The sequence below is a fragment of the Saccostrea echinata genome, unplaced genomic scaffold (assembly GCF_033153115.1).
Source record: "Saccostrea echinata isolate AGI-Se365-2 ecotype Australia unplaced genomic scaffold, CSIRO_AGI_Sech_v1 ptg000055l, whole genome shotgun sequence".
Lineage (NCBI taxonomy): Eukaryota > Metazoa > Mollusca > Bivalvia > Ostreida > Ostreidae > Saccostrea > Saccostrea echinata.
Genome location: NW_026889804.1, coordinates 35,913 through 61,904, shown reverse-complemented (window position 1 = coordinate 61,904; position 25,992 = coordinate 35,913).

Below are 25,992 nucleotides of genomic sequence, written 5' to 3'. Positions count from 1 at the left end.
TAAGAAGGGAAATGGCAGCTATTTACTTGTTATCGCAATGTGACATGTGATGTTGGATGATATATTTTGATGATGTACAGTGATTATTGAATGTATAGTGTCATCTTCATCACTTTGCCAATGCCAAGTAAGGGTGCATCAAAGATTTCATGAAATCCTGATGAAATTCTAAAGAAACCTGAAAATGTTCAATCAAATTGGACTTAGTTTTTTTCACCCAAATTCCTTTGTGCACATGAGCACAAGCTAATTGGTTTGAAACAGGGAATAAGTGATTGTATTTTCTATATACATTGATTGAGTGATGCAAAACTTACAAATCCAATTGCCTGAAAATGATTTATTTTGTGCATGAAGACCAATTAGGGAATTTTTAGATGTAAATTTGTGACAGAATATGAGAAATTGATGATCCACTCTTATTATTAGGGAAAAATCAGGGACTTTATAACTTTAAAATCATCATATTCATTTCATAGGCATAAGATTTTCATGCATTTTGGGAATGATTTGAAATCCACTAGGTGTGCAGGCTTTAAGAAGGGAAATGGCAGCTATTTACTTGTTATCGCAATGTGACATATGATGTTGGATGATATATTTTGATGATGTACAGTGATTATTGAATGTTTAGTGTCATCTTCATCACTTTGCCAATGCCAAGTAAGGGTGCATCAAAGATTTCATGAAATCCTGATGAAATTCTAAAGAAACCTGAAAATGTTCAATCAAATTGGACTTAGTTTTTTTCACCCAAATTCCCTTGTGCACATGAGCACAAGCTAATTGGTTTGAAACAGGGAATAAGTGATTGTATTTTCTATATACATTGATTGAGTGATGCAAAACTTACAAATCCAATTGCCTGAAAATGATTTATTTTGTGCATGAAGACCAATTAGGGAATTTTTAGATGTAAATTTGTGACAGAATATGAGAAATTGATGATCCACTCTTATTATTAGGGAAAAATCAGGGACTTTTTAACTTTAAAATCATCATATTCATTTCATAGGCATAAGATTTTCATGCATTTTGGGAATGATTTGAAATCCACTAGGTGTGCAGGCTTTAAGAAGGGAAATGGCAGCTATTTACTTGTTATCGCAATGTGACATATGATGTTGGATGATATATTTTGATGATGTACAGTGGTTATTGAATGTTTAGTGTCATCTTCATCACTTTGCCAATGCCAAGTAAGGGTGCATCAAAGATTTCATGAAATCCCTCTGAAATTCTAAAGAAACCTGAAAATGTTCAATCAAATTGGACTTAGTTTTTTTCACCCAAATTCCCTTGTGCACATGAGCACAAGCTAATTGGTTTGAAACAGGGAATAAGTGTTTGTATTTTCTATATACATTGATTGAGTGATGCAAAACTTACAAATCCAATTGCCTGAAAATGATTTATTTTGTGCATGAAGACCAATTAGGGAATTTTTAGATGTAAATTTGTGACAGAATATGAGAAATTGATGATCCACTCTTATTATTAGGGAAAAATCAGGGACTTTTTAACTTTAAAATCATCATATTCATTTCATAGGCATAAGATTTTCATGCATTTTGGGAATGATTTGTAATCCACTAGGTGTGCAGGCTTTAAGAAGGGAAATGGCAGCTATTTACTTGTTATCGCAATGTGACATATGATGTTGGATGATATATTTTGATGATGTACAGTGGTTATTGAATGTTTAGTGTCATCTTCATCACTTTGCCAATGCCAAGTAAGGGTGCATCAAAGATTTCATGAAATCCCTCTGAAATTCTAAAGAAACCTGAAAATGTTCAATCAAATTGGACTTAGTTTTTTTCACCCAAATTCCCTTGTGCACATGAGCACAAGCTAATTGGTTTGAAACAGGGAATAAGTGATTGTATTTTCTATATACATTGATTGAGTGATGCAAAACTTACAAATCAAATTGCCTGAAAATGATTTATTTTGTGCATGAAGACCAATTAGGGAATTTTTAGATGTAAATTTGTGACAGAATATGAGAAATTGATAATCCACTCTTATTATTAGGGAAAAATCAGGGACTTTATAACTTTAAAATCATCATATTCATTTCATAGGCATAAGATTTTCATGCATTTTGGGAATGATTTGAAATCCACTAGGTGTGCAGGCTTTAAGAAGGGAAATGGCAGCTATTTACTTGTTATCGCAATGTGACATGTGATGTTGGATGATATATTTTGATGATGTACAGTGATTATTGAATGTATAGTGTCATCTTCATCACTTTGCCAATGCCAAGTAAGGGTGCATCAAAGATTTCATGAAATCCTGATGAAATTCTAAAGAAACCTGAAAATGTTCAATCAAATTGGACTTAGTTTTTTTCACCCAAATTCCCTTGTGCACATGAGCACAAGCTAATTGGTTTGAAACAGGGAATAAGTGATTGTATTTTCTATATACATTGATTGAGTGATGCAAAACTTACAAATCCAATTGCCTGAAAATGATTTATTTTGTGCATGAAGACCAATTAGGGAATTTTTAGATGTAAATTTGTGACAGAATATGAGAAATTGATGATCCACTCTTATTATTAGGGAAAAATCAGGGACTTTTTAACTTTAAAATCATCATATTCATTTCATAGGCATAACATTTTAATGCATTTTGGGATTGATTTGAAATCCACTAGGTGTGCAGGCTTTAAGAAGGGAAATGGCAGCTATTTACTTGTTATCGCAATGTGACATATGATGTTGGATGATATATTTTGATGATGTACAGTGATTATTGAGTGTTTAGTGTCATCTTCATCACTTTGCCAATGCCAAGTAAGGGTGCATCAAAGATTTCATGAAATCCTTCTGAAATTCTAAAGAAACCTGAAAATGTTCAATCAAATTGGACTTAGTTTTTTTCACCCAAATTCCCTTGTGCACATGAGCACAAGCTAATTGGTTTGAAACAGGGAATAAGTGTTTGTATTTTCTATATACATTGATTGAGTGATGCAAAACTTACAAATCCAATTGCCTGAAAATGATTTATTTTGTGCATGAAGACCAATTAGGGAATTTTTAGATGTAAATTTGTGACAGAATATGAGAAATTGATAATCCACTCTTATTATTAGGGAAAAATCAGGGACTTTATAACTTTAAAATCATCATATTCATTTCATAGGCATAAGATTTTCATGCATTTTGGGAATGATTTGAAATCCACTAGGTGTGCAGGCTTTAAGAAGGGAAATGGCAGCTATTTACTTGTTATCGCAATGTGACATGTGATGTTGGATGATATATTTTGATGATGTACAGTGATTATTGAATGTTTAGTGTCATCTTCATCACTTTGCCAATGCCAAGTAAGGGTGCATCAAAGATTTCATGAAATCCTGTTGAAATTCTAAAGAAACCTGAAAATGTTCAATCAAATTGGACTTAGTTTTTTTCACCCAAATTCCCTTGTGCACATGAGCACAAGCTAATTGGTTTGAAACAGGGAATAAGTGATTGTATTTTCTATATACATTGATTGAGTGATGCAAAACTTACAAATCCAATTGCCTGAAAATGATTTATTTTGTGCATGAAGACCAATTAGGGAATTTTTAGATGTAAATTTGTGACAGAATATGAGAAATTGATGATCCACTCTTATTATTAGGGAAAAATCAGGGACTTTATAACTTTAAAATCATCATATTCATTTCATAGGCATAAGATTTTCATGCATTTTGGGAATGATTTGAAATCCACTAGGTGTGCAGGCTTTAAGAAGGGAAATGGCAGCTATTTACTTGTTATCGCAATGTGACATATGATGTTGGATGATATATTTTGATGATGTACAGTGATTATTGAATGTTTAGTGTCATCTTCATCACTTTGCCAATGCCAAGTAAGGGTGCATCAAAGATTTCATGAAATCCTGATGTAATTCTAAAGAAACCTGAAAATGTTCAATCAAATTGGACTTAGTTTTTTTCACCCAAATTCCCTTGTGCACATGAGCACAAGCTAATTGGTTTGAAACAGGGAATAAGTGATTGTATTTTCTATATACATTGATTGAGTGATGCAAAACTTACAAATCCAATTGCCTGAAAATGATTTATTTTGTGCATGAAGACCAATTAGGGAATTTTTAGATGTAAATTTGTGACAGAATATGAGAAATTGATGATCCACTCTTATTATTAGGGAAAAATCAGGGACTTTATCACTTTAAAATCATCATATTCATTTCATAGGCATAAGATTTTCATGCATTTTGGGAATGATTTGAAATCCACTAGGTGTGCAGGCTTTAAGAAGGGAAATGGCAGCTATTTACTTGTTATCGCAATGTGACATATGATGTTGGATGATATATTTTGATGATGTACAGTGATTATTGAATGTTTAGTGTCATCTTCATCACTTTGCCAATGCCAAGTAAGGGTGCATCAAAGATTTCATGAAATCCTGATGAAATTCTAAAGAAACCTGAAAATGTTCAATCAAATTGGACTTAGTTTTTTTCACCCAAATTCCCTTGTGCACATGAGCACAAGCTAATTGGTTTGAAACAGGGAATAAGTGATTGTATTTTCTATATACATTGATTGAGTGATGCAAAACTTACAAATCCAATTGCCTGAAAATGATTTATTTTGTGCATGAAGACCAATTAGGGAATTTTTAGATGTAAATTTGTGACAGAATATGAGAAATTGATGATCCACTCTTATTATTAGGGAAAAATCAGGGACTTTATCACTTTAAAATCATCATATTCATTTCATAGGCATAAGATTTTCATGCATTTTGGGAATGATTTGAAATCCACTAGGTGTGCAGGCTTTAAGAAGGGAAATGGCAGCTATTTACTTGTTATCGCAATGTGACATATGATGTTGGATGATATATTTTGATGATGTACAGTGATTATTGAATGTTTAGTGTCATCTTCATCACTTTGCCAATGCCAAGTAAGGGTGCATCAAAGATTTCATGAAATCCCTCTGAAATTCTAAAGAAACCTGAAAATGTTCAATCAAATTGGACTTAGTTTTTTTCACCCAAATTCCCTTGTGCACATGAGCACAAGCTAATTGGTTTGAAACAGGGAATAAGTGATTGTATTTTCTATATACATTGATTGAGTGATGCAAAACCTATAAACCCAATTGCCTGAAAATGATTTATTTTGTGCATGAAGACCAATTAGGGAATTTTTAGATGTAAATTTGTGACAGAATATGAGAAATTGATGATCCACTCTTATTATTAGGGAAAAATCAGGGACTTTATCACTTTAAAATCATCATATTCATTTCATAGGCATAAGATTTTCATGCATTTTGGGAATGATTTGAAATCCACTAGGTGTGCAGGCTTTAAGAAGGGAAATGGCAGCTATTTACTTGTTATCGCAATGTGACATATGATGTTGGATGATATATTTTGATGATGTACAGTGATTATTGAATGTTTAGTGTCATCTTCATCACTTTGCCAATGCCAAGTAAGGGTGCATCAAAGATTTCATGAAATCCTGATGAAATTCTAAAGAAACCTGGAAATGTTCAATCAAATTGGACTTAGTTTTTTTCACCCAAATTCCCTTGTGCGCATGAGCACAAGCTAATTGGTTTGAAACAGGGAATAAGTGATTGTATTTTCTATATACATTGATTGAGTGATGCAAAACTTACAAATCCAATTGCCTGAAAATGATTTATTTTGTGCATGAAGACCAATTAGGGAATTTTTAGATGTAAATTTGTGACAGAATATGAGAAATTGATGATCCACTCTTATTATTAGGGAAAAATCAGGGACTTTATAACTTTAAAATCATCATATTCATTTCATAGGCATAAGATTTTCATGCATTTTGGGAATGATTTGAAATCCACTAGGTGTGCAGGCTTTAAGAAGGGAAATGGCAGCTATTTACTTGTTATCGCAATGTGACATATGATGTTGGATGATATATTTTGATGATGTACAGTGATTATTGAATGTTTAGTGTCATCTTCATCACTTTGCCAATGCCAAGTAAGGGTGCATCAAAGATTTCATGAAATCCTGATGTAATTCTAAAGAAACCTGAAAATGTTCAATCAAATTGGACTTAGTTTTTTTCACCCAAATTCCCTTGTGCACATGAGCACAAGCTAATTGGTTTGAAACAGGGAATAAGTGATTGTATTTTCTATATACATTGATTGAGTGATGCAAAACTTACAAATCCAATTGCCTGAAAATGATTTATTTTGTGCATGAAGACCAATTAGGGAATTTTTAGATGTAAATTTGTGACAGAATATGAGAAATTGATGATCCACTCTTATTATTAGGGAAAAATCAGGGACTTTATAACTTTAAAATCATCATATTCATTTCATAGGCATAACATTTTCATGCATTTTGGGAATGATTTGAAATCCACTAGGTGTGCAGGCTTTAAGAAGGGAAATGGCAGCTATTTACTTGTTATCGCAATGTGACATATGATGTTGGATGATATATTTTGATGATGTACAGTGATTATTGAATGTTTAGTGTCATCTTCATCACTTTGCCAATGCCAAGTAAGGGTGCATCAAAGATTTCATGAAATCCTGATGAAATTCTAAAGAAACCTGAAAATGTTCAATCAAATTGGACTTAGTTTTTTTCACCCAAATTCCCTTGTGCACATGAGCACAAGCTAATTGGTTTGAAACAGGGAATAAGTGATTGTATTTTCTATATACATTGATTGAGTGATGCAAAACTTACAAATCCAATTGCCTGAAAATGATTTATTTTGTGCATGAAGACCAATTAGGGAATTTTTAGATGTAAATTTGTGACAGAATATGAGAAATTGATGATCCACTCTTATTATTAGGGAAAAATCAGGGACTTTATAACTTTAAAATCATCATATTCATTTCATAGGCATAAGATTTTCATGCATTTTGGGAATGATTTGAAATCCACTAGGTGTGCAGGCTTTAAGAAGGGAAATGGCAGCTATTTACTTGTTATCGCAATGTGACATATGATGTTGGATGATATATTTTGATGATGTACAGTGATTATTGAATGTTTAGTGTCATCTTCATCACTTTGCCAATGCCAAGTAAGGGTGCATCAAAGATTTCATGAAATCCTGATGAAATTCTAAAGAAACCTGAAAATGTTCAATCAAATTGGACTTAGTTTTTTTCACCCAAATTCCCTTGTGCACATGAGCACAAGCTAATTGGTTTGAAACAGGGAATAAGTGATTGTATTTTCTATATACATTGATTGAGTGATGCAAAACTTACAAATCCAATTGCCTGAAAATGATTTATTTTGTGCATGAAGACCAATTAGGGAATTTTTAGATGTAAATTTGTGACAGAATATGAGAAATTGATGATCCACTCTTATTATTAGGGAAAAATCAGGGACTTTATAACTTTAAAATCATCATATTCATTTCATAGGCATAAGATTTTCATGCATTTTGGGAATGATTTGAAATCCACTAGGTGTGCAGGCTTTAAGAAGGGAAATGGCAGCTATTTACTTGTTATCGCAATGTGACATGTGATGTTGGATGATATATTTTGATGATGTACAGTGATTATTGAATGTTTAGTGTCATCTTCATCACTTTGCCAATGCCAAGTAAGGGTGCATCAAAGATTTCATGAAATCCTGATGAAATTCTAAAGAAACCTGAAAATGTTCAATCAAATTGGACTTAGTTTTTTTCACCCAAATTCCCTTGTGCACATGAGCACAAGCTAATTGGTTTGAAACAGGGAATAAGTGATTGTATTTTCTATATACATTGATTGAGTGATGCAAAACTTACAAATCCAATTGCCTGAAAATGATTTATTTTGTGCATGAAGACCAATTAGGGAATTTTTAGATGTAAATTTGTGACAGAATATGAGAAATTGATGATCCACTCTTATTATTAGGGAAAAATCAGGGACTTTATAACTTTAAAATCATCATATTCATTTCATAGGCATAAGATTTTCATGCATTTTGGGAATGATTTGAAATCCACTAGGTGTGCAGGCTTTAAGAAGGGAAATGGCAGCTATTTACTTGTTATCGCAATGTGACATGTGATGTTGGATGATATATTTTGATGATGTACAGTGATTATTGAATGTTTAGTGTCATCTTCATCACTTTGCCAATGCCAAGTAAGGGTGCATCAAAGATTTCATGAAATCCTGATGTAATTCTAAAGAAACCTGAAAATGTTCAATCAAATTGGACTTAGTTTTTTTCACCCAAATTCCCTTGTGCACATGAGCACAAGCTAATTGGTTTGAAACAGGGAATAAGTGATTGTATTTTCTATATACATTGATTGAGTGATGCAAAACTTACAAATCCAATTGCCTGAAAATGATTTATTTTGTGCATGAAGACCAATTGGGGAATTTTTAGATGTAAATTTGTGACAGAATATGAGAAATTGATGATCCACTCTTATTATTAGGGAAAAATCAGGGACTTTATAACTTTAAAATCATCATATTCATTTCATAGGCATAAGATTTTCATGCATTTTGGGAATGATTTGAAATCCACTAGGTGTGCAGGCTTTAAGAAGGGAAATGGCAGCTATTTACTTGTTATCGCAATGTGACATATGATGTTGGATGATATATTTTGATGATGTACAGTGATTATTGAATGTTTAGTGTCATCTTCATCACTTTGCCAATGCCAAGTAAGGGTGCATCAAAGATTTCATGAAATCCTGATGAAATTCTAAAGAAACCTGAAAATGTTCAATCAAATTGGACTTAGTTTTTTTCACCCAAATTCCCTTGTGCACATGAGCACAAGCTAATTGGTTTGAAACAGGGAATAAGTGATTGTATTTTCTATATACATTGATTGAGTGATGCAAAACTTACAAATCCAATTGCCTGAAAATGATTTATTTTGTGCATGAAGACCAATTAGGGAATTTTTAGATGTAAATTTGTGACAGAATATGAGAAATTGATGATCCACTCTTATTATTAGGGAAAAATCAGGGACTTTATAACTTTAAAATCATCATATTCATTTCATAGGCATAAGATTTTCATGCATTTTGGGAATGATTTGAAATCCACTAGGTGTGCAGGCTTTAAGAAGGGAAATGGCAGCTATTTACTTGTTATCGCAATGTGACATGTGATGTTGGATGATATATTTTGATGATGTACAGTGATTATTGAATGTTTAGTGTCATCTTCATCACTTTGCCAATGCCAAGTAAGGGTGCATCAAAGATTTCATGAAATCCTGATGAAATTCTAAAGAAACCTGAAAATGTTCAATCAAATTGGACTTAGTTTTTTTCACCCAAATTCCCTTGTGCGCATGAGCACAAGCTAATTGGTTTGAAACAGGGAATAAGTGATTGTATTTTCTATATACATTGATTGAGTGATGCAAAACTTACAAATCCAATTGCCTGAAAATGATTTATTTTGTGCATGAAGACCAATTAGGGAATTTTTAGATGTAAATTTGTGACAGAATATGAGAAATTGATGATCCACTCTTATTATTAGGGAAAAATCAGGGACTTTATAACTTTAAAATCATCATATTCATTTCATAGGCATAAGATTTTCATGCATTTTGGGAATGATTTGAAATCCACTAGGTGTGCAGGCTTTAAGAAGGGAAATGGCAGCTATTTACTTGTTATCGCAATGTGACATATGATGTTGGATGATATATTTTGATGATGTACAGTGATTATTGAATGTTTAGTGTCATCTTCATCACTTTGCCAATGCCAAGTAAGGGTGCATCAAAGATTTCATGAAATCCTGATGTAATTCTAAAGAAACCTGAAAATGTTCAATCAAATTGGACTTAGTTTTTTTCACCCAAATTCCCTTGTGCACATGAGCACAAGCTAATTGGTTTGAAACAGGGAATAAGTGATTGTATTTTCTATATACATTGATTGAGTGATGCAAAACTTACAAATCCAATTGCCTGAAAATGATTTATTTTGTGCATGAAGACCAATTAGGGAATTTTTAGATGTAAATTTGTGACAGAATATGAGAAATTGATGATCCACTCTTATTATTAGGGAAAAATCAGGGACTTTATCACTTTAAAATCATCATATTCATTTCATAGGCATAAGATTTTCATGCATTTTGGGAATGATTTGAAATCCACTAGGTGTGCAGGCTTTAAGAAGGGAAATGGCAGCTATTTACTTGTTATCGCAATGTGACATATGATGTTGGATGATATATTTTGATGATGTACAGTGATTATTGAATGTTTAGTGTCATCTTCATCACTTTGCCAATGCCAAGTAAGGGTGCATCAAAGATTTCATGAAATCCTGATGTAATTCTAAAGAAACCTGAAAATGTTCAATCAAATTGGACTTAGTTTTTTTCACCCAAATTCCCTTGTGCACATGAGCACAAGCTAATTGGTTTGAAACAGGGAATAAGTGATTGTATTTTCTATATACATTGATTGAGTGATGCAAAACTTACAAATCCAATTGCCTGAAAATGATTTATTTTGTGCATGAAGACCAATTAGGGAATTTTTAGATGTAAATTTGTGACAGAATATGAGAAATTGATGATCCACTCTTATTATTAGGGAAAAATCAGGGACTTTATCACTTTAAAATCATCATATTCATTTCATAGGCATAAGATTTTCATGCATTTTGGGAATGATTTGAAATCCACTAGGTGTGCAGGCTTTAAGAAGGGAAATGGCAGCTATTTACTTGTTATCGCAATGTGACATATGATGTTGGATGATATATTTTGATGATGTACAGTGATTATTGAATGTTTAGTGTCATCTTCATCACTTTGCCAATGCCAAGTAAGGGTGCATCAAAGATTTCATGAAATCCTGATGAAATTCTAAAGAAACCTGAAAATGTTCAATCAAATTGGACTTAGTTTTTTTCACCCAAATTCCCTTGTGCACATGAGCACAAGCTAATTGGTTTGAAACAGGGAATAAGTGATTGTATTTTCTATATACATTGATTGAGTGATGCAAAACTTACAAATCCAATTGCCTGAAAATGATTTATTTTGTGCATGAAGACCAATTAGGGAATTTTTAGATGTAAATTTGTGACAGAATATGAGAAATTGATGATCCACTCTTATTATTAGGGAAAAATCAGGGACTTTATAACTTTAAAATCATCATATTCATTTCATAGGCATAAGATTTTCATGCATTTTGGGAATGATTTGAAATCCACTAGGTGTGCAGGCTTTAAGAAGGGAAATGGCAGCTATTTACTTGTTATCGCAATGTGACATATGATGTTGGATGATATATTTTGATGATGTACAGTGATTATTGAATGTTTAGTGTCATCTTCATCACTTTGCCAATGCCAAGTAAGGGTGCATCAAAGATTTCATGAAATCCTGATGTAATTCTAAAGAAACCTGAAAATGTTCAATCAAATTGGACTTAGTTTTTTTCACCCAAATTCCCTTGTGCACATGAGCACAAGCTAATTGGTTTGAAACAGGGAATAAGTGATTGTATTTTCTATATACATTGATTGAGTGATGCAAAACTTACAAATCCAATTGCCTGAAAATGATTTATTTTGTGCATGAAGACCAATTAGGGAATTTTTAGATGTAAATTTGTGACAGAATATGAGAAATTGATGATCCACTCTTATTATTAGGGAAAAATCAGGGACTTTATCACTTTAAAATCATCATATTCATTTCATAGGCATAAGATTTTCATGCATTTTGGGAATGATTTGAAATCCACTAGGTGTGCAGGCTTTAAGAAGGGAAATGGCAGCTATTTACTTGTTATCGCAATGTGACATATGATGTTGGATGATATATTTTGATGATGTACAGTGATTATTGAATGTTTAGTGTCATCTTCATCACTTTGCCAATGCCAAGTAAGGGTGCATCAAAGATTTCATGAAATCCTGATGTAATTCTAAAGAAACCTGAAAATGTTCAATCAAATTGGACTTAGTTTTTTTCACCCAATTTCCCTTGTGCACATGAGCACAAGCTAATTGGTTTGAAACAGGGAATAAGTGATTGTATTTTCTATATACATTGATTGAGTGATGCAAAACTTACAAATCCAATTGCCTGAAAATGATTTATTTTGTGCATGAAGACCAATTAGGGAATTTTTAGATGTAAATTTGTGACAGAATATGAGAAATTGATGATCCACTCTTATTATTAGGGAAAAATCAGGGACTTTATAACTTTAAAATCATCATATTCATTTCATAGGCATAACATTTTCATGCATTTTGGGAATGATTTGAAATCCACTAGGTGTGCAGGCTTTAAGAAGGGAAATGGCAGCTATTTACTTGTTATCGCAATGTGACATGTGATGTTGGATGATATATTTTGATGATGTACAGTGATTATTGAATGTTTAGTGTCATCTTCATCACTTTGCGAATGCCAAGTAAGGGTGCATCAAAGATTTCATGAAATCCTGATGAAATTCTAAAGAAACCTGAAAATGTTCAATCAAATTGGACTTAGTTTTTTTCACCCAAATTCCCTTGTGCACATGAGCACAAGCTAATTGGTTTGAAACAGGGAATAAGTGATTGTATTTTCTATATACATTGATTGAGTGATGCAAAACTTACAAATCCAATTGCCTGAAAATGATTTATTTTGTGCATGAAGACCAATTAGGGAATTTTTAGATGTAAATTTGTGACAGAATATGAGAAATTGATGATCCACTCTTATTATTAGGGAAAAATCAGGGACTTTATAACTTTAAAATCATCATATTCATTTCATAGGCATAAGATTTTCATGCATTTTGGGAATGATTTGAAATCCACTAGGTGTGCAGGCTTTAAGAAGGGAAATGGCAGCTATTTACTTGTTATCGCAATGTGACATATGATGTTGGATGATATATTTTGATGATGTACAGTGATTATTGAATGTTTAGTGTCATCTTCATCACTTTGCCAATGCCAAGTAAGGGTGCATCAAAGATTTCATGAAATCCTGATGTAATTCTAAAGAAACCTGAAAATGTTCAATCAAATTGGACTTAGTTTTTTTCACCCAAATTCCCTTGTGCACATGAGCACAAGCTAATTGGTTTGAAACAGGGAATAAGTGATTGTATTTTCTATATACATTGATTGAGTGATGCAAAACTTACAAATCCAATTGCCTGAAAATGATTTATTTTGTGCATGAAGACCAATTAGGGAATTTTTAGATGTAAATTTGTGACAGAATATGAGAAATTGATGATCCACTCTTATTATTAGGGAAAAATCAGGGACTTTATCACTTTAAAATCATCATATTCATTTCATAGGCATAAGATTTTCATGCATTTTGGGAATGATTTGAAATCCACTAGGTGTGCAGGCTTTAAGAAGGGAAATGGCAGCTATTTACTTGTTATCGCAATGTGACATATGATGTTGGATGATATATTTTGATGATGTACAGTGATTATTGAATGTTTAGTGTCATCTTCATCACTTTGCCAATGCCAAGTAAGGGTGCATCAAAGATTTCATGAAATCCTGATGTAATTCTAAAGAAACCTGAAAATGTTCAATCAAATTGGACTTAGTTTTTTTCACCCAAATTCCCTTGTGCACATGAGCACAAGCTAATTGGTTTGAAACAGGGAATAAGTGATTGTATTTTCTATATACATTGATTGAGTGATGCAAAACTTACAAATCCAATTGCCTGAAAATGATTTATTTTGTGCATGAAGACCAATTAGGGAATTTTTAGATGTAAATTTGTGACAGAATATGAGAAATTGATGATCCACTCTTATTATTAGGGAAAAATCAGGGACTTTATAACTTTAAAATCATCATATTCATTTCATAGGCATAAGATTTTCATGCATTTTGGGAATGATTTGAAATCCACTAGGTGTGCAGGCTTTAAGAAGGGAAATGGCAGCTATTTACTTGTTATCGCAATGTGACATATGATGTTGGATGATATATTTTGATGATGTACAGTGATTATTGAATGTTTAGTGTCATCTTCATCACTTTGCCAATGCCAAGTAAGGGTGCATCAAAGATTTCATGAAATCCTGATGAAATTCTAAAGAAACCTGAAAATGTTCAATCAAATTGGACTTAGTTTTTTTCACCCAAATTCCCTTGTGCACATGAGCACAAGCTAATTGGTTTGAAACAGGGAATAAGTGATTGTATTTTCTATATACATTGATTGAGTGATGCAAAACTTACAAATCCAATTGCCTGAAAATGATTTATTTTGTGCATGAAGACCAATTGGGGAATTTTTAGATGTAAATTTGTGACAGAATATGAGAAATTGATGATCCACTCTTATTATTAGGGAAAAATCAGGGACTTTATAACTTTAAAATCATCATATTCATTTCATAGGCATAAGATTTTCATGCATTTTGGGAATGATTTGAAATCCACTAGGTGTGCAGGCTTTAAGAAGGGAAATGGCAGCTATTTACTTGTTATCGCAATGTGACATATGATGTTGGATGATATATTTTGATGATGTACAGTGATTATTGAATGTTTAGTGTCATCTTCATCACTTTGCCAATGCCAAGTAAGGGTGCATCAAAGATTTCATGAAATCCTGATGTAATTCTAAAGAAACCTGAAAATGTTCAATCAAATTGGACTTAGTTTTTTTCACCCAAATTCCCTTGTGCACATGAGCACAAGCTAATTGGTTTGAAACAGGGAATAAGTGATTGTATTTTCTATATACATTGATTGAGTGATGCAAAACTTACAAATCCAATTGCCTGAAAATGATTTATTTTGTGCATGAAGACCAATTAGGGAATTTTTAGATGTAAATTTGTGACAGAATATGAGAAATTGATGATCCACTCTTATTATTAGGGAAAAATCAGGGACTTTATAACTTTAAAATCATCATATTCATTTCATAGGCATAAGATTTTCATGCATTTTGGGAATGATTTGAAATCCACTAGGTGTGCAGGCTTTAAGAAGGGAAATGGCAGCTATTTACTTGTTATCGCAATGTGACATATGATGTTGGATGATATATTTTGATGATGTACAGTGATTATTGAATGTTTAGTGTCATCTTCATCACTTTGCCAATGCCAAGTAAGGGTGCATCAAAGATTTCATGAAATCCCTCTGAAATTCTAAAGAAACCTGAAAATGTTCAATCAAATTGGACTTAGTTTTTTTCACCCAAATTCCCTTGTGCACATGAGCACAAGCTAATTGGTTTGAAACAGGGAATAAGTGATTGTATTTTCTATATACATTGATTGAGTGATGCAAAACTTACAAATCCAATTGCCTGAAAATGATTTATTTTGTGCATGAAGACCAATTAGGGAATTTTTAGATGTAAATTTGTGACAGAATATGAGAAATTGATGATCCACTCTTATTATTAGGGAAAAATCAGGGACTTTATAACTTTAAAATCATCATATTCATTTCATAGGCATAAGATTTTCATGCATTTTGGGAATGATTTGAAATCCACTAGGTGTGCAGGCTTTAAGAAGGGAAATGGCAGCTATTTACTTGTTATCGCAATGTGACATATGATGTTGGATGATATATTTTGATGATGTACAGTGATTATTGAATGTTTAGTGTCATCTTCATCACTTTGCCAATGCCAAGTAAGGGTGCATCAAAGATTTCATGAAATCCCTCTGAAATTCTAAAGAAACCTGAAAATGTTCAATCAAATTGGACTTAGTTTTTTTCACCCAAATTCCCTTGTGCACATGAGCACAAGCTAATTGGTTTGAAACAGGGAATAAGTGATTGTATTTTCTATATACATTGATTGAGTGATGCAAAACTTACAAATCCAATTGCCTGAAAATGATTTATTTTGTGCATGAAGACCAATTAGGGAATTTTTAGATGTAAATTTGTGACAGAATATGAGAAATTGATGATCCACTCTTATTATTAGGGAAAAATCAGGGACTTTATAACTTTAAAATCATCATATTCATTTCATAGGCATAAGATTTTCATGCATTTTGGGAATGATTTGAAATCCACTAGGTGTGCAGGCTTTAAGAAGGGAAATGGCAGCTATTTACTTGTTATCGCAATGTGACATATGATGTTGGATGATATATTTTGATGATGTACAGTGATTATTGAATGTTTAGTGTCATCTTCATCACTTTGCGAATGCCAAGTAAGGGTGCATCAAAGATTTCATGAAATCCTGATGAAATTCTAAAGAAACCTGAAAATGTTCAATCAAATTGGACTTAGTTTTTTTCACCCAAATTCCCTTGTGCACATGAGCACAAGCTAATTGGTTTGAAACAGGGAATAAGTGATTGTATTTTCTATATACATTGATTGAGTGATGCAAAACTTACAAATCCAATTGCCTGAAAATGATTTATTTTGTGCATGAAGACCAATTAGGGAATTTTTAGATGTAAATTTGTGACAGAATATGAGAAATTGATGATCCACTCTTATTATTAGGGAAAAATCAGGGACTTTATAACTTTAAAATCATCATATTCATTTCATAGGCATAAGATTTTCATGCATTTTGGGAATGATTTGAAATCCACTAGGTGTGCAGGCTTTAAGAAGGGAAATGGCAGCTATTTACTTGTTATCGCAATGTGACATATGATGTTGGATGATATATTTTGATGATGTACAGTGATTATTGAATGTTTAGTGTCATCTTCATCACTTTGCCAATGCCAAGTAAGGGTGCATCAAAGATTTCATGAAATCCCTCTGAAATTCTAAAGAAACCTGAAAATGTTCAATCAAATTGGACTTAGTTTTTTTCACCCAAATTCCCTTGTGCACATGAGCACAAGCTAATTGGTTTGAAACAGGGAATAAGTGATTGTATTTTCTATATACATTGATTGAGTGATGCAAAACTTACAAATCCAATTGCCTGAAAATGATTTATTTTGTGCATGAAGACCAATTAGGGAATTTTTAGATGTAAATTTGTGACAGAATATGAGAAATTGATGATCCACTCTTATTATTAGGGAAAAATCAGGGACTTTATAACTTTAAAATCATCATATTCATTTCATAGGCATAAGATTTTCATGCATTTTGGGAATGATTTGAAATCCACTAGGTGTGCAGGCTTTAAGAAGGGAAATGGCAGCTATTTACTTGTTATCGCAATGTGACATATGATGTTGGATGATATATTTTGATGATGTACAGTGATTATTGAATGTTTAGTGTCATCTTCATCACTTTGCCAATGCCAAGTAAGGGTGCATCAAAGATTTCATGAAATCCTGATGAAATTCTAAAGAAACCTGAAAATGTTCAATCAAATTGGACTTAGTTTTTTTCACCCAAATTCCCTTGTGCACATGAGCACAAGCTAATTGGTTTGAAACAGGGAATAAGTGATTGTATTTTCTATATACATTGATTGAGTGATGCAAAACTTACAAATCCAATTGCCTGAAAATGATTTATTTTGTGCATGAAGACCAATTAGGGAATTTTTAGATGTAAATTTGTGACAGAATATGAGAAATTGATGATCCACTCTTATTATTAGGGAAAAATCAGGGACTTTATAACTTTAAAATCATCATATTCATTTCATAGGCATAAGATTTTCATGCATTTTGGGAATGATTTGAAATCCACTAGGTGTGCAGGCTTTAAGAAGGGAAATGGCAGCTATTTACTTGTTATCGCAATGTGACATATGATGTTGGATGATATATTTTGATGATGTACAGTGATTATTGAATGTTTAGTGTCATCTTCATCACTTTGCCAATGCCAAGTAAGGGTGCATCAAAGATTTCATGAAATCCTGATGAAATTCTAAAGAAACCTGAAAATGTTCAATCAAATTGGACTTAGTTTTTTTCACCCAAATTCCCTTGTGCACATGAGCACAAGCTAATTGGTTTGAAACAGGGAATAAGTGATTGTATTTTCTATATACATTGATTGAGTGATGCAAAACTTACAAATCCAATTGCCTGAAAATGATTTATTTTGTGCATGAAGACCAATTGGGGAATTTTTAGATGTAAATTTGTGACAGAATATGAGAAATTGATGATCCACTCTTATTATTAGGGAAAAATCAGGGACTTTATAACTTTAAAATCATCATATTCATTTCATAGGCATAAGATTTTCATGCATTTTGGGAATGATTTGAAATCCACTAGGTGTGCAGGCTTTAAGAAGGGAAATGGCAGCTATTTACTTGTTATCGCAATGTGACATATGATGTTGGATGATATATTTTGATGATGTACAGTGATTATTGAATGTTTAGTGTCATCTTCATCACTTTGCCAATGCCAAGTAAGGGTGCATCAAAGATTTCATGAAATCCTGATGTAATTCTAAAGAAACCTGAAAATGTTCAATCAAATTGGGCTTAGTTTTTTTCACCCAAATTCCCTTGTGCGCATGAGCACAAGCTAATTGGTTTGAAACAGGGAATAAGTGATTGTATTTTCTATATACATTGATTGAGTGATGCAAAACTTACAAATCCAATTGCCTGAAAATGATTTATTTTGTGCATGAAGACCAATTAGGGAATTTTTAGATGTAAATTTGTGACAGAATATGAGAAATTGATGATCCACTCTTATTATTAGGGAAAAATCAGGGACTTTATCACTTTAAAATCATCATATTCATTTCATAGGCATAAGATTTTCATGCATTTTGGGAATGATTTGAAATCCACTAGGTGTGCAGGCTTTAAGAAGGGAAATGGCAGCTATTTACTTGTTATCGCAATGTGACATATGATGTTGGATGATATATTTTGATGATGTACAGTGATTATTGAATGTTTAGTGTCATCTTCATCACTTTGCCAATGCCAAGTAAGGGTGCATCAAAGATTTCATGAAATCCCTCTGAAATTCTAAAGAAACCTGAAAATGTTCAATCAAATTGGACTTAGTTTTTTTCACCCAAATTCCCTTGTGCACATGAGCACAAGCTAATTGGTTTGAAACAGGGAATAAGTGATTGTATTTTCTATATACATTGATTGAGTGATGCAAAACTTACAAATCCAATTGCCTGAAAATGATTTATTTTGTGCATGAAGACCAATTAGGGAATTTTTAGATGTAAATTTGTGACAGAATATGAGAAATTGATGATCCACTCTTATTATTAGGGAAAAATCAGGGACTTTATAACTTTAAAATCATCATATTCATTTCATAGGCATAAGATTTTCATGCATTTTGGGAATGATTTGAAATCCACTAGGTGTGCAGGCTTTAAGAAGGGAAATGGCAGCTATTTACTTGTTATCGCAATGTGACATATGATGTTGGATGATATATTTTGATGATGTACAGTGATTATTGAATGTTTAGTGTCATCTTCATCACTTTGCCAATGCCAAGTAAGGGTGCATCAAAGATTTCATGAAATCCCTCTGAAATTCTAAAGAAACCTGAAAATGTTCAATCAAATTGGACTTAGTTTTTTTCACCCAAATTCCCTTGTGCACATGAGCACAAGCTAATTGGTTTGAAACAGGGAATAAGTGATTGTATTTTCTATATACATTGATTGAGTGATGCAAAACTTACAAATCCAATTGCCTGAAAATGATTTATTTTGTGCATGAAGACCAATTAGGGAATTTTTAGATGTAAATTTGTGACAGAATATGAGAAATTGATGATCCACTCTTATTATTAGGGAAAAATCAGGGACTTTATAACTTTAAAATCATCATATTCATTTCATAGGCATAAGATTTTCATGCATTTTGGGAATGATTTGAAATCCACTAGGTGTGCAGGCTTTAAGAAGGGAAATGGCAGCTATTTACTTGTTATCGCAATGTGACATATGATGTTGGATGATATATTTTGATGATGTACAGTGATTATTGAATGTTTAGTGTCATCTTCATCACTTTGCCAATGCCAAGTAAGGGTGCATCAAAGATTTCATGAAATCCTGATGAAATTCTAAAGAAACCTGAAAATGTTCAATCAAATTGGACTTAGTTTTTTTCACCCAAATTCCCTTGTGCACATGAGCACAAGCTAATTGGTTTGAAACAGGGAATAAGTGATTGTATTTTCTATATACATTGATTGAGTGATGCAAAACTTACAAATCCAATTGCCTGAAAATGATTTATTTTGTGCATGAAGACCAATTAGGGAATTTTTAGATGTAAATTTGTGACAGAATATGAGAAATTGATGATCCACTCTTATTATTAGGGAAAAATCAGGGACTTTATAACTTTAAAATCATCATATTCATTTCATAGGCATAAGATTTTCATGCATTTTGGGAATGATTTGAAATCCACTAGGTGTGCAGGCTTTAAGAAGGGAAATGGCAGCTATTTACTTGTTATCGCAATGTGACATATGATGTTGGATGATATATTTTGATGATGTACAGTGATTATTGAATGTTTAGTGTCATCTTCATCACTTTGCCAATGCCAAGTAAGGGTGCATCAAAGATTTCATGAAATCCTGATGAAATTCTAAAGAAACCTGAAAATGTTCAATCAAATTGGACTTAGTTTTTTTCACCCAAATTCCCTTGTGCACATGAGCACAAGCTAATTGGTTTGAAACAGGGAATAAGTGATTGTATTTTCTATATACATTGATTGAGTGATGCAAAACTTACAAATCCAATTGCCTGAAAATGATTTATTTTGTGCATGAAGACCAATTGGGGAATTTTTAGATGTAAATTTGTGACAGAATATGAGAAATTGATGATCCACTCTTATTATTAGGGAAAAATCAGGGACTTTATAACTTTAAAATCATCATATTCATTTCATAGGCATAAGATTTTCATGCATTTTGGGAATGATTTGAAATCCACTAGGTGTGCAGGCTTTAAGAAGGGAAATGGCAGCTATTTACTTGTTATCGCAATGTGACATATGATGTTGGATGATATATTTTGATGATGTACAGTGATTATTGAATGTTTAGTGTCATCTTCATCACTTTGCCAATGCCAAGTAAGGGTGCATCAAAGATTTCATGAAATCCTGATGTAATTCTAAAGAAACCTGAAAATGTTCAATCAAATTGGGCTTAGTTTTTTTCACCCAAATTCCCTTGTGCGCATGAGCACAAGCTAATTGGTTTGAAACAGGGAATAAGTGATTGTATTTTCTATATACATTGATTGAGTGATGCAAAACTTACAAATCCAATTGCCTGAAAATGATTTATTTTGTGCATGAAGACCAATTAGGGAATTTTTAGATGTAAATTTGTGACAGAATATGAGAAATTGATGATCCACTCTTATTATTAGGGAAAAATCAGGGACTTTATCACTTTAAAATCATCATATTCATTTCATAGGCATAAGATTTTCATGCATTTTGGGAATGATTTGAAATCCACTAGGTGTGCAGGCTTTAAGAAGGGAAATGGCAGCTATTTACTTGTTATCGCAATGTGACATATGATGTTGGATGATATATTTTGATGATGTACAGTGATTATTGAATGTTTAGTGTCATCTTCATCACTTTGCCAATGCCAAGTAAGGGTGCATCAAAGATTTCATGAAATCCTGATGAAATTCTAAAGAAACCTGAAAATGTTCAATCAAATTGGACTTAGTTTTTTTCACCCAAATTCCCTTGTGCACATGAGCACAAGCTAATTGGTTTGAAACAGGGAATAAGTGATTGTATTTTCTATATACATTGATTGAGTGATGCAAAACTTACAAATCCAATTGCCTGAAAATGATTTATTTTGTGCATGAAGACCAATTAGGGAATTTTTAGATGTAAATTTGTGACAGAATATGAGAAATTGATGATCCACTCTTATTATTAGGGAAAAATCAGGGACTTTATAACTTTAAAATCATCATATTCATTTCATAGGCATAAGATTTTCATGCATTTTGGGAATGATTTGAAATCCACTAGGTGTGCAGGCTTTAAGAAGGGAAATGGCAGCTATTTACTTGTTATCGCAATGTGACATATGATGTTGGATGATATATTTTGATGATGTACAGTGATTATTGAATGTTTAGTGTCATCTTCATCACTTTGCCAATGCCAAGTAAGGGTGCATCAAAGATTTCATGAAATCCTGATGTAATTCTAAAGAAACCTGAAAATGTTCAATCAAATTGGACTTAGTTTTTTTCACCCAAATTCCCTTGTGCACATGAGCACAAGCTAATTGGTTTGAAACAGGGAATAAGTGATTGTATTTTCTATATACATTGATTGAGTGATGCAAAACTTACAAATCCAATTGCCTGAAAATGATTTATTTTGTGCATGAAGACCAATTAGGGAATTTTTAGATGTAAATTTGTGACAGAATATGAGAAATTGATGATCCACTCTTATTATTAGGGAAAAATCAGGGACTTTATAACTTTAAAATCATCATATTCATTTCATAGGCATAAGATTTTCATGCATTTTGGGAATGATTTGAAATCCACTAGGTGTGCAGGCTTTAAGAAGGGAAATGGCAGCTATTTACTTGTTATCGCAATGTGACATATGATGTTGGATGATATATTTTGATGATGTACAGTGATTATTGAATGTTTAGTGTCATCTTCATCACTTTGCCAATGCCAAGTAAGGGTGCATCAAAGATTTCATGAAATCCTGATGAAATTCTAAAGAAACCTGAAAATGTTCAATCAAATTGGACTTAGTTTTTTTCACCCAAATTCCCTTGTGCACATGAGCACAAGCTAATTGGTTTGAAACAGGGAATAAGTGATTGTATTTTCTATATACATTGATTGAGTGATGCAAAACTTACAAATCCAATTGCCTGAAAATGATTTATTTTGTGCATGAAGACCAATTGGGGAATTTTTAGATGTAAATTTGTGACAGAATATGAGAAATTGATGATCCACTCTTATTATTAGGGAAAAATCAGGGACTTTATAACTTTAAAATCATCATATTCATTTCATAGGCATAAGATTTTCATGCATTTTGGGAATGATTTGAAATCCACTAGGTGTGCAGGCTTTAAGAAGGGAAATGGCAGCTATTTACTTGTTATCGCAATGTGACATATGATGTTGGATGATATATTTTGATGATGTACAGTGATTTTTAGATGTAAATTTGTGACAGAATATGAGAATTTGATGATCCACTCTTATTATTAGGGAAAAATCATTGACTTTATTACTTCAAAATCATCATATTCATTCCATAGCTATAAGATTTTCATGCATTTTGGGAATGATTTGAAATCCACTTGGTGTGCATGCTTTAAATAGGGAAATGGCAGCTTATTTTATGATGTACATTGATTATTGAATGATTCTATAAATTAATTACAATAAATATTCATGTCTAGATATGAAATGTTAGAAGTACTAAAGATTTACTAAATCGATTCACTCTGCTTGTTTGTAATTGTATATTATATAATATGTTAATGCCCCTTAGCTCCCTGATATGGTAATAAATGCTATTCTATTCACATTAAGATATATATTTCTTCTTTTTGGAGCCCCCCCCCCCTTCCCGAAAAGAAGAATTAGGCAAAACTTTGCTAGCTAACGTGCGGTTTCGTCGTATTTCAGAATTTCTGCACAAGTTGTAAATTGATACAGTAATTCCGCATTCCTACGCAGAAAACTTTGTTAAAAAGCAGGGCAATGTAGGTCAAAAAACCTGTTTTTCCCGACGTAGCAAAGTCTGGAATTCAGAAGTGTAAACGAGAGGCTCACTGGGGGTCTTGATGTGTCAACGTATGTAAGTTCTTTTGAGAAAAATGTGTGGGGCACAGTTCAGTGCTCAGTTGGAAGGAATTCTAATAAATAAATAGTATAAAATACAAGGTGATTTTTTTTTTTTAAAATAATTTAGTTTCCAAATATAAACTATAAATCATAGCATATTTTATAGATTTTATAGAATAGGGAATCCGTGTACTTTATTATCTGTGTTGTTTACCTTTATTTTCATTCTTTGAAATGTAGTGCATCCAGACATATAGCCAGTTATTCCATTTTTTGTTGGTATAATTATGCTTCAAATTATGTAAGAAAAGTCCCCCTCCCCTTAGAAATAATAAAAGACGAAATTATTGTTCATGTCTATAAATGTATGAGACCAAAATTTTCTCAAACCAAATAAATTGCAAATCAAAGATTATCGATCCTCTGAACCGTACAATCATTTAAAAGAAAAATAAACTTAAAAATCTATTCCATTTTAGAGTTTTTAAAAGTGACCTTTTCTGTTTATTAATTGCTTGTCGAGTATTTTTATCTCCCCCATTGTATTCTCTTTAGAGAAGTAGATAGTCAATAGCTTGCCTTCCATACTTCTCTAAAAGAGAAAATCTGATAAAAGATGCCACTTGTAGAAAGCTTAAAACTAGCCATTCTTCCTTTCATTATTAGCATATTTCTGATACTGTAGATAGCAAATACATGTATGATACAGTGCGTAATAAGGTTGTTTGTCATCAATACTATTGAATTATCATTTTTCTTGCAAATCATATTGACATCAGTACCCCGTCCCCCTTCTTTTAAAATCAACTTTGTACAAGTTGTAATCGATAGACAAGGACGCTGCGTTCCTATGCAGACGACCATGCTGATTTAGAAAGCGTGATATTAACCAGGGTAATGCTCATGGTACATGTATGTAGGTCAAAAATCTTGCCCCCTCAGCTAGAACTAAACATGTTTAAGAAAGTTTGCATCCATGCATATTCACGTGCAGTGGTGGATCAAGAGCTAGGTGTTACGGTTGTGTTTACGAGAGAGAGAGAGAGAGAGAGAGAGAGAGAGAGAGAGAGAGAGTTGTGCATAACTCCTATTGATCCCGATTAAACCTGGAATAGAAATACAAGTTGCTTTTTTTCAAAACTTTTTCCACATCGACAAAGTTCAAATAACATAAAATATGTGTGCCTTCATAATAAATCGGGTTGTAAGAGAAACAATTTCGGATTTTTTTTTTCATTTATTGCAAAAATTTATTTGATAAATCCATGTGTAAATTGAATAGCTATTATTTTTTAAAGTTAATTTGGTTAACTACTCATAAAGAAATGAAACAATTACAATCCTAAAATGTTAATGCCCATTAGGTCCCTGATTTATTCTTTTTGAGAAAATATACAACAGTATTACATTCTCTAATGAACAATCTTTTATCATTCAAAAATTTGTTCATTATAGATGTGCATCTGATGCTATGGGGGAACGATTCCTTCTCTGGTGCATAAAATGCTTTAAAGATTATTAACAAGCTTTTCTAAATGAATATGGACATTTTTCTAAAAATCCTAGTTTTAAGAAGAATCATATATTGTACATTAGGGATTTATATTAATTTTTGACACAACTATTTTTTTCCCAATAGACTATATAAATCAAATTATATATTATGAAAATTTTACAAAATGTTGCATTAAGAGAAGGTTTTCAAAGTTGTGTCTAACATTTGACTTTTTTTTTCAATAAAATATGTCCCAATGTGGAAGAAATTACCTGTAATAAATGCGTGCAAATGTAAGTATGCAATCACGGCCCCGTATATTTAGACGCAAAGTAACATACTTGTCACTAAAATCGAATAATAAGTTAAGCATTTACTATTAGATTATTTTATTTATCGCATGGCCATAGGAACCGGGGGGGGGGGGGTACGGGGGGATGTGCCCCCCCATAATTTTGCCGATATAGAATACTATAGAAAACATAGAGCTCTACTATATACTTGTGCCCCCCTCAATAATAACGTCTGATGACCTTTTTTTTTTTTTTTTTTTTTTTTTTTGATTGTCAAGAAATTTTGGTAGTTGATAGTGAACCCCCAACTGAAAATGTACATGTATGGTTGTGCCCCCTCAAAGTGAAATTGCTTCCTACGGGCCTGTATCGAGAAACAAATCTTAAAAACGAATTACTTCTTTTTAGTCTTCGGCTTTCATAAGTCTTTTT